The sequence below is a fragment of the Ranitomeya variabilis genome, chromosome 4, assembly GCF_051348905.1.
Source record: "Ranitomeya variabilis isolate aRanVar5 chromosome 4, aRanVar5.hap1, whole genome shotgun sequence".
Classification (NCBI taxonomy): Eukaryota; Metazoa; Chordata; class Amphibia; order Anura; family Dendrobatidae; genus Ranitomeya; species Ranitomeya variabilis.
The window spans coordinates 205,871,339-205,882,795 of NC_135235.1; positions in this window are offsets into that span (position 1 = coordinate 205,871,339).

Below are 11,457 nucleotides of genomic sequence, written 5' to 3' on the forward strand. Positions count from 1 at the left end.
TAATAATGGATAGGTGTCATAATTGACGCCTCTCCATTATTAATCTGGCTTAATGTCACCTTACAATAGCAAGGTGGCATTAACCCTTCATTACCCCATAGCCCACCGCTACAGGGAGTGGGAAGAGAGTGGCCAAGTGCCAGAATAGGCGCATCTTCCAGATGTGCCTTTTCTGGGGTGGCTGGGGGCAGATGTTTTTAGCCACGGGGGGGCCAATAACCATGGACCCTCTCCTGGCTATTAATATCTGCCCTCAGTCACTGGCTTTACCACTCTGGCGGAGAAAATTGCGCGAGAGCCCACGCCAATTTTTTTCTGCCATTTAACCCTTTATTTTAGCAGCTACAGTGCACAAATTTTGCACATACACACTACTAACATTAGTAGTGTGGAATATGCAAAAAAATGGGGATATGAGATGGTTTACTGTATGTAAACCATGTCTCATATCATGTCGGGTTTGGGAAGGAGAAGGAAAAAGCCGGCAATTGAATTACCGACTTTTCACTAACACCGCTGCGTATTTCTCGCAAGTCACACTGCAGGTCCGTGTGGAATCCGTATTTTTCTCGCCCCCATAGACTTTCATTGGCGTATTATTTGCGCAATACGCTGAAAAACGCAGCATGCTGCGATTTTGTACGGCCGTAGAAAGCCGTATAATACTGAACCGTAATATACGGCTAATAGGAGCAGCCGCATTGAGAATAATTGTGCCGTATGTAATGCGAGTTTTACGGACGTAGTTTCTGCGCTCTTACGTCCGTAAAACTCGCCAGTGTGACGCCGGCCTAAGGCTCATTCAAGCGTCTGATATTTCCACATACTAGTTAATTGGATGGATTATTCTGATCAGACTTTCCTCAGACTTTGATCAGACTGTGGTCTGAGTGCATCAGTTTTTCTCATACGCTGAGAAACAATTAAAAAAACCTCTCCATCTTCTCCATTCTGTCAGTCCGTGAATATTGGACTGCACTCAATTATCATCCAAGTGCGGTCCGATTTTTTCACGAACCCATAGACTTGCATTGCCAATTTTGATGTGACCCTCGGATCAAAATCAGACTTGTCTCCGCGATTTTCCACTGACTTCTTTGTCACAGACGTGTGAATGGCCCCATAGGCTGCCACAGGTACGGGAGGTAGCTGTGAAAAACTCGGCTTGCACTAGTACGTGAAAATCTGACTTATGAATGAGCCCTTAAGTTTCATTCAGATGTCGTTGATTTTTCACGTGTGTATAATAATGGTACTAGTGTCATCAGTGTTTGGTCAGTTTTTATCATCAGTGTTTCACCAGTGAGTTTCATGGATGAAAAAAAAAATTACAAAAACGGACGCCTCAGGCTGAGGCTACATGGCGATGTGTGTCACGTGACAGCAATTCTCAGACAGGTCACTTGTGTGTGAGTTGCTGTCATGCGAACATTTGTAAGCTCTGATTTTGCTGTAAAAAAAAAGAAAAAGTGGAGAAATCGCGCCCACATCGCAGTCGTAGTTGAGTTGCATTGAAGGCGATGGAAAGTGAGTTGCGTGCAACTTGAGACCGAAAATCCAACACACTTGGAAATATTTGCAATGTTTTGTCGTAGGTTGCAATCCGTTCTGTGAATTCCCAGAAAACTAGAAAAGCTCAGAGACACCTCTACTAGTGATGAGCGAACGTCTTCGGATAAGGTGTTATCTGAGCATGCTCATGCATTAATAGAGCATAGTCGGCGTGCTGGAATACTATGTTCTAGTCCCCGCTGCTGCATGTCTCGCGGCTGTCCTAACAAACAGGCCATCTCTGCACGTGTGGAACAGCCACGACGAGACATGCAGCCGGGACTCGGACATAATATTCGAGCGCGCCAAAGATACTCAATTAGCGCGCGCGTGTGCTCAGATAGCACCTTATCCGAAAACATTCACTCATCACTAACCTCTATTAAAAACTGATCAGTGTATAAAGGATCCATAAATACTGAATCCATTGAAAACTGTGAGCAGAGGCTTAGTGACACATTGCTGTAATCAGCTTCTCTGCCCCTGCAATATTTTGCTCTCAGATGAGTTAGCAAAAACCTGGTGGCAGAGTCTCTTTAATTTCTGTAATATGTTAGGTAAGGTTGTGGGGATGTCATATGACCAGCGATAATAACATGAAGTCACGGGATATCTGGATCAGCATAAGGAAGGAAGTAAACAGGGTAACACAATAAGGACGAATGGATAACCAAGCGTAATGTATACTCTATCCATATCATGACGACACAGCGGACTGATTGGGAGATGTAAAGATGAAAGGTTACCCGACGGCTCAGTGTGCCAAGACCATGGTTGTAATTGTCATGTCCAAATAACAAGAGTCAGCATGGAATTAGATAACCAACATCAACTTTTCTGGCACCAACACCTCGCCTATAAATTGATGCTTTTTTGCTCACTGATAATGGTGGGAAAATGTTGACATTTTCTGGTTGACCTATGGAAACTAGAAAACTTCAATCTGTAGCTACCACCATCAGGATTTCAAGGGGTCATCCCATAAACAATTCAAAGGTTAGAAAATAAATGTAGGAAGGTTCAGTACTACGAAAGATCATCTACTAGTGGTTCAGGAATCTTGCTGCACCAACCATTCTCCGAGGAGGTAAAGAATATGGAGGTTGTATTCTTCACAAATTTGGGGAACTGTGGTTTAGGGACGTTCTTCCAACTGAGCTAAAGCGTTGCGGTAATCCATCTTTCCAGCCTGTATATACCCATCCTATAATCATATTGTAGATATCTGACATCAGAACCTAGTGTCATATCCTCAATAAATCAGAGGGTTGGCCTGGCTTTTGTGCACAATGCTGAGCCATGTTCAGTGAGTCATTAAAGCAACATACAAAGATTACAGTACAGCCTCCGCGTGCCATGAGATCGTGATGTATGTGTACAGATGTATGTATGTGGTAAAGTGGTGGATGGCAGATACGAGTCACTGAGACTTCTTGGCCAGGTGATGTAAATCCTAGAAAATAGTCTCCTTTCTATGTATATTGCTGTCCCTTATTACACAGTGCCCTCTTATGTACAGCATTGTCTCTTATTATACAGTGCCCTGTGTGACAACAACATACTATAATAAGGGATCGCCCCATAAAAAAAAACTAGAGAGGATGATACATAAGGGACGCACTTTCCAGTAATAATATCCCCATTCCTGGGATGTTTCTCTCCCTGGTCTCCTTAGTATAATGTCCCCCAACCCGGAATATATGCCCACCATCCTGGTATGTCACCCATCCAGGTATGTCCCACAACCTGCTATAATGTGACCTGTTTTGTAATACATTAAAAAACACATGTTACTATATACCCTCCCCCACATCACGTGGGGTCCTCTTCTACAGCCAATACGGGAGCCGGCAGCTGACTTTGGCACAACGTCACTGTCATGCGCCCCAGTCAGGTGTACGCCGATGTCAGCCTCTGATCGGCCAGCGGCGTGTATTGCATCCTCCGATGCACATCCAAGCTGAAGTAGTCATTGCTGGTGGAGGGCTCCAGTACAGCTGCACCTTCGACATGTCCATGAAGGGGGAAAAAAAACAAACACTGAACTCAGGACTATTGCTATTCTGCGGGGCTGTTCAGATGAGTTATTTCTCACAAACCGAATCTGCTTGGAAACAAAAAAAACAAAACAAAAAAACCAAAAACAAACCTGCAGTATGCACAAGTTCCTTCCTTTTGGTCGGAAAACTCACCCATAAGTCTATGAACAGAGGGGAGAGAAAAAAAAAAATATATATATAAAAACACTGATCCCACACAAATTAACCGTACTGCATCCATTTTTTTAACAATACATTGAAATTCAGTAACAGGAAACCATAAAGTCATGTGCATTTTAAATAACTGATAATGTATGAAAGAATAGAGAGTTTCTGTATTTTTTTGTTTTATATGCTCATGTGAACTTGGCCTCAGGGTAGGGGCATGTGCTAACAGTTTTTTTGCCATGGATTTTTCTGGCTGTAAAATACAAAAAAAAAAAAAATAATCTTCGATATGACATCTATAATATAACGCTGGGAGCGTCACTCTGTCCGAAGCCTCTATAGACTGCGCAAGCGCAAGCGCCGGCGCAGTCCGGACCGCACAGAGCGACGCTCCCAGGAGATCGCGGTATGCGTAAGCGCTGAACGCACACCGCGATCTCCACCGGACAAGCAGGGACGAGCCAGGAGGCGGAGGGTGAGTATACTTACCTGACCCGTTCCACCGACGCGCTTCCGGGCCGTGACTGTCCCCCTGCTCCCGGAATCGGCGCCTGCGCAGTCCGCGCTTTCCGGCGCCATTTTCTTGAAGACACATTGCAGTGTCTTCAAGAAAATGGCGCCGGAAAGCGCGGACTGCGCAGGCGCCGACTCCGGGAGCAGGACCAAGAAAATGGCCGCACCCAGCACAGCCGCCGCGCCCAGCACAGCCACGCACAGTCGCCCACAGCAACGCACAGCCGCCGCACCCAGCACAGCCGACCATAGCCGCCCACAGCCACGCACAGGCGCCCACAGCCACGCACAGCCGCACCCGGCACAGCTGCCCACAGCCACCCATAGCCACGCACAGCCGACCACAGCCGCCGCACCCAGCACAGCCGCCCACAGCCACGCACAGCCGCCGCACCCAGCACAGCCACCCACAGCCGCCGCACCCAGCACAGCCGCCACAGCCATGCACAGCCGCCTACAGCCACGCACAGCCGCCGCACCCAGCACAGCCGCCCACAGCCACGGACAGCCGCCGCACCCAGCACAGCCGCCGCACCCAGCACAGCCGCCCACAGCCACGCACAACCGCTGCACCCAGCACAGCCACCCACAGCCGCTGCACCCAGCACAGCCGCTGCACCCAGCACAGCCGCTGCACCCAGCACATCCGCCGCACCCAGCACAGCCGCCGCACCCAGCACAGCCACGCACAGCCTCCGCACCCAGCACAGCCGCCCACAGCCGCCTACAGCCACGGACAGCCGCCGCACCCAGCACAGCCGCCGCACCCAGCACATCCGCCGCACCCAGCACAGCCATGCACAGCCGCCACAGCCACGCACAGCCGCCGCACCCAGCACAGCCGCCCACAGCCACGCACAGCCGCCCACAGCCACGCACAGCCGCCGCACCCAGCACAGCCACCCACAGCCGCCGCACCCAGCACAGCCGCCGCACCCAGCACAGCCATGCACAGCCGCCACAGCCATGCACAGCCGCCTACAGCCACGCACAGCCGCCGCACCCAGCACAGCCGCCCACAGCCACGGACAGCCGCCGCACCCAGCACAGCCGCCCACAGCCATGCACAGCCACGCACAGCCGCCGCACCCAGCACAGCCGCCGCACCCAGCACAGCCGCCCACAGCCACGCACAACCACTGCACCCAGCACAGCCACCCACAGCCGCCGCACCCAGCACAGCCGCCGCACCCAGCACATCCGCCGCACCCAGCACAGCCACGCACAGCCGCCACAGCCACGCACAGCCTCCGCACCCAGCACAGCCGCCCACAGCCACGCACAGCCGCCTACAGCCACGGACAGCCGCCGCACCCAGCACAGCCGCCGCACCCAGCACAGCCATGCACAGCCGCCACAGCCACGCACAGCCGCCTACAGCCACGCACAGCCGCCGCACCCAGCACAGCCGCCCACAGCCACGCACAGCCGCCCACAGCCACGCACAGCCGCCCACAGCCACGGACAGCCGCCGCACCCAGCACAGCCGCCGCACCCAGCACAGCCGCCCACAGCCACGCACAGCCGCCGCACCCAGCACAGCCGCCGCACCCAGCACAGCCGCCCACAGCCACGCACAACCGCTGCACCCAGCACAGCCACCCACAGCCGCCGCACCCAGCACAGCCGCCGCACCCAGCACATCCGCCGCACCCAGCACAGCCGCCGCACCCAGCACAGCCACGCACAGCCGCCACAGCCACGCACAGCCTCCGCACCCAGCACAGCCACGCACAGCCGCCTACAGCCACGGACAGCCGCCGCACCCAGCACAGCCACCGCACCCAGCACATCCGCCGCACCCAGCACAGCCACGCACAGCCGCCTACAGCCACGCACAGCCGCCGCACCCAGCACAGCCGCCCACAGCCACGCACAGCCGCCCACAGCCACGGACAGCCGCCGCACCCAGCACAGCTGCCCACAGCCGCCGCACCCAGCACAGCCGCCCACAGCCACGCACAACCGCTGCACCCAGCACAGCCACCCACAGCCGCCGCACCCAGCACAGCCGCCGCACCCAGCACAGCCGCCGCACCCAGCACATCCGCCGCACCCAGCACAGCCGCCGCACCCAGCACAGCCACGCACAGCCTCCGCACCCAGCACAGCCGCCCACAGCCACGCACAGCCGCCTACAGCCACGGACAGCCGCCGCACCCAGCACAGCCACCGCACCCAGCACAGCCGCCGCACCCAGCACAGCCGCCCACAGCCACGCACAGCCGCCGCACCCAGCACAGCCACGCACAGCCTCCCACAGCCACGCACAGCCGCTGCACCCAGCACAGCCACCGCACCCAGCACAGCCGTCCACAGCTGCCGCACCCAGCACAGCCACCGCACCCAGCACAGCCGTCCACAGCTGCCGCACCCAGCACAGCCGCCCGCACCCAGCACAGCCACGTCACATACAGCCGCCTGCACTCAGCACAGCCACATACAGCCGCCCGCACTCAGCACAGCCGCCCGCACTCAGCACAGCCGCCCGCACTGATGGGGGCGCAGGATGGAGCAGCACGTGATAGGATGGGGGCGCAGGATGGGAGCACATGACAGGATGGGGATGAGGATGGAGCAGCACATGACACGATGGAGCAGCACATGACACGGTGGAGTGGAACATGACAGGATGGGGGCGCAGGATGGAGCAGCACATGACAGGATGGGGGCGCAGGATGGAGCAGCACATGACACGGTGGAGCAGCACATGACAGGATGGGGATGCAGGATGGAGCAGCACATGACACGGTGGAGCAGCACATGACAGGATGGGGGCGCAGGATGGAGCAGCACATGACACGGTGGAGCAGCACATGACACGATGGAGCAGCACATGACACGGTGGAGTGGAACATGACAGGATGGGGGCGCAGGATGGAGCAGCACATGACAGGATGGGGGCGCAGGATGGAGCAGCACATGACACGGTGGAGCAGCACATGACAGGATGGGGATGCAGGATGGAGCAGCACATGACACGGTGGAGCAGCACATGACAGGATGGGGGCGCAGGATGGAGCAGCACATGACACGGTGGAGCAGCACATGACAGGATGGGGGCGCAGGATGGCGCAGCATATGACAGGATGGGAGCAGCACATACCAGGATGGAGACCATATTCCAATATAAATGCTCGCCACCCGGGCGTAGAACGGGTTCAATAGCTAGTCTATAATATAACGCTGGGAGCGTCACTCTGTCCGAAGCCTCTATAGACTGCGCAAGCGCAAGCGCCGGCGCAGTCCGGACCGCACAGAGCGACGCTCCCAGGAGATCGCGGTATGCGTAAGCGCTGAACGCACACCGCGATCTCCACCGGACAAGCAGGGACGAGCCAGGAGGCGGAGGGTGAGTATACTTACCTGACCCGTTCCACCGACGCGCTTCCGGGCCGTGACTGTCCCCCTGCTCCCGGAATCGGCGCCTGCGCAGTCCGCGCTTTCCGGCGCCATTTTCTTGAAGACACATTGCAGTGTCTTCAAGAAAATGGCGCCGGAAAGCGCGGACTGCGCAGGCGCCGACTCCGGGAGCAGGACCAAGAAAATGGCCGCACCCAGCACAGCCGCCGCGCCCAGCACAGCCACGCACAGTCGCCCACAGCAACGCACAGCCGCCGCACCCAGCACAGCCGACCATAGCCGCCCACAGCCACGCACAGGCGCCCACAGCCACGCACAGCCGCACCCGGCACAGCTGCCCACAGCCACCCATAGCCACGCACAGCCGACCACAGCCGCCGCACCCAGCACAGCCGACCACAGCCGCCGCACCCAGCACAGCCGCCCACAGCCACGCACAGCCGCCGCACCCAGCACAGCCACCCACAGCCGCCGCACCCAGCACAGCCGCCACAGCCATGCACAGCCGCCTACAGCCACGCACAGCCGCCGCACCCAGCACAGCCGCCCACAGCCACGGACAGCCGCCGCACCCAGCACAGCCGCCGCACCCAGCACAGCCGCCCACAGCCACGCACAACCGCTGCACCCAGCACAGCCACCCACAGCCGCTGCACCCAGCACAGCCGCTGCACCCAGCACAGCCGCTGCACCCAGCACATCCGCCGCACCCAGCACAGCCGCCGCACCCAGCACAGCCACGCACAGCCACGCACAGCCTCCGCACCCAGCACAGCCGCCCACAGCCGCCTACAGCCACGGACAGCCGCCGCACCCAGCACAGCCGCCGCACCCAGCACATCCGCCGCACCCAGCACAGCCATGCACAGCCGCCACAGCCACGCACAGCCGCCGCACCCAGCACAGCCGCCCACAGCCACGCACAGCCGCCCACAGCCACGCACAGCCGCCGCACCCAGCACAGCCACCCACAGCCGCCGCACCCAGCACAGCCGCCGCACCCAGCACAGCCATGCACAGCCGCCACAGCCATGCACAGCCGCCTACAGCCACGCACAGCCGCCGCACCCAGCACAGCCGCCCACAGCCACGGACAGCCGCCGCACCCAGCACAGCCGCCCACAGCCATGCACAGCCACGCACAGCCGCCGCACCCAGCACAGCCGCCGCACCCAGCACAGCCGCCCACAGCCACGCACAACCGCTGCACCCAGCACAGCCACCCACAGCCGCCGCACCCAGCACAGCCGCCGCACCCAGCACATCCGCCGCACCCAGCACAGCCACGCACAGCCGCCACAGCCACGCACAGCCTCCGCACCCAGCACAGCCGCCCACAGCCACGCACAGCCGCCTACAGCCACGGACAGCCGCCGCACCCAGCACAGCCGCCGCACCCAGCACAGCCATGCACAGCCGCCACAGCCACGCACAGCCGCCTACAGCCACGCACAGCCGCCGCACCCAGCACAGCCGCCCACAGCCACGCACAGCCGCCCACAGCCACGCACAGCCGCCCACAGCCACGGACAGCCGCCGCACCCAGCACAGCCGCCGCACCCAGCACAGCCGCCCACAGCCACGCACAGCCGCCGCACCCAGCACAGCCGCCGCACCCAGCACAGCCGCCCACAGCCACGCACAACCGCTGCACCCAGCACAGCCACCCACAGCCGCCGCACCCAGCATAGCCGCCGCACCCAGCACATCCGCCGCACCCAGCACAGCCGCCGCACCCAGCACAGCCACGCACAGCCGCCACAGCCACGCACAGCCTCCGCACCCAGCACAGCCACGCACAGCCGCCTACAGCCACGGACAGCCGCCGCACCCAGCACAGCCACCGCACCCAGCACATCCGCCGCACCCAGCACAGCCACGCACAGCCGCCTACAGCCACGCACAGCCGCCGCACCCAGCACAGCCGCCCACAGCCACGCACAGCCGCCCACAGCCACGGACAGCTGCCGCACCCAGCACAGCCGCCCACAGCCGCCGCACCCAGCACAGCCGCCCACAGCCACGCACAACCGCTGCACCCAGCACAGCCACCCACAGCCGCCGCACCCAGCACAGCCGCCGCACCCAGCACATCCGCCGCACCCAGCACAGCCGCCGCACCCAGCACAGCCACGCACAGCCTCCGCACCCAGCACAGCCGCCCACAGCCACGCACAGCCGCCTACAGCCACGGACAGCCGCCGCACCCAGCACAGCCACCGCACCCAGCACAGCCGCCGCACCCAGCACAGCCGCCCACAGCCACGCACAGCCGCCGCACCCAGCACAGCCACGCACAGCCTCCCACAGCCACGCACAGCCGCTGCACCCAGCACAGCCACCGCACCCAGCACAGCCGTCCACAGCTGCCGCACCCAGCACAGCCACCGCACCCAGCACAGCCGTCCACAGCTGCCGCACCCAGCACAGCCGCCCGCACCCAGCACAGCCACGTCACATACAGCCGCCTGCACTCAGCACAGCCACATACAGCCGCCCGCACTCAGCACAGCCGCCCGCACTCAGCACAGCCGCCCGCACTGATGGGGGCGCAGGATGGAGCAGCACGTGATAGGATGGGGGCGCAGGATGGGAGCACATGACAGGATGGGGATGAGGATGGAGCAGCACATGACACGATGGAGCAGCACATGACACGGTGGAGTGGAACATGACAGGATGGGGGCGCAGGATGGAGCAGCACATGACAGGATGGGGGCGCAGGATGGAGCAGCACATGACACGGTGGAGCAGCACATGACAGGATGGGGATGCAGGATGGAGCAGCACATGACACGGTGGAGCAGCACATGACAGGATGGGGGCGCAGGATGGAGCAGCACATGACACGGTGGAGCAGCACATGACACGATGGAGCAGCACATGACACGGTGGAGTGGAACATGACAGGATGGGGGCGCAGGATGGAGCAGCACATGACAGGATGGGGGCGCAGGATGGAGCAGCACATGACACGGTGGAGCAGCACATGACAGGATGGGGATGCAGGATGGAGCAGCACATGACACGGTGGAGCAGCACATGACAGGATGGGGGCGCAGGATGGAGCAGCACATGACACGGTGGAGCAGCACATGACAGGATGGGGGCGCAGGATGGCGCAGCATATGACAGGATGGGAGCAGCACATACCAGGATGGAGACCATATTCCAATATAAATGCTCGCCACCCGGGCGTAGAACGGGTTCAATAGCTAGTGTTTATATAAGCAGTTCATGCAGAGAATGGTTCTCCTTCATGCAGTGGTTTGGGAAATCGTGCAAGTGACTCTGAAGTCTTAACGTATAATCACACATGGCGTTTTGATACGTAGTGGGGGGTTTTGGTGCCCTTTTGAGCATTGCTGCATTTTTTTTTTGCCAGAACGTAGCATGTAAATTCTGTCGCCCATTCAAATGAATCCAGCACTCTGGTTTCTGGTGCAGAACCACCCTGCAATACACCTGGACATGTCTTGGGGGGGGGGGCGGCTTTCCAGTGACCATGTAGATTCTAGAGTGTGTCTTCCAGAGCAGAATTTTCAGGTCATTCCTTAACCACTTAGGGTCTTTGAAACTTGAAGTGGGTAAGAGATGTTCAAATGTAGGAACATATGAATAGCCATGTTTATATAGAAATGGATGTGTTCTACTCCGAGTGCTTAGAGCTTTTCCAGAGCAGAATCTGCATGAGAAAAATGCCGTGTGCACATCCCCTTACTTTGCACTTTGGCTCAGAATCTGCACATCTTTTAGCCAATGACCACCAGTCAGGAACTGGAATTCAATTGATGGGGGGGGGGTTTGCACAGGAGAGACATTT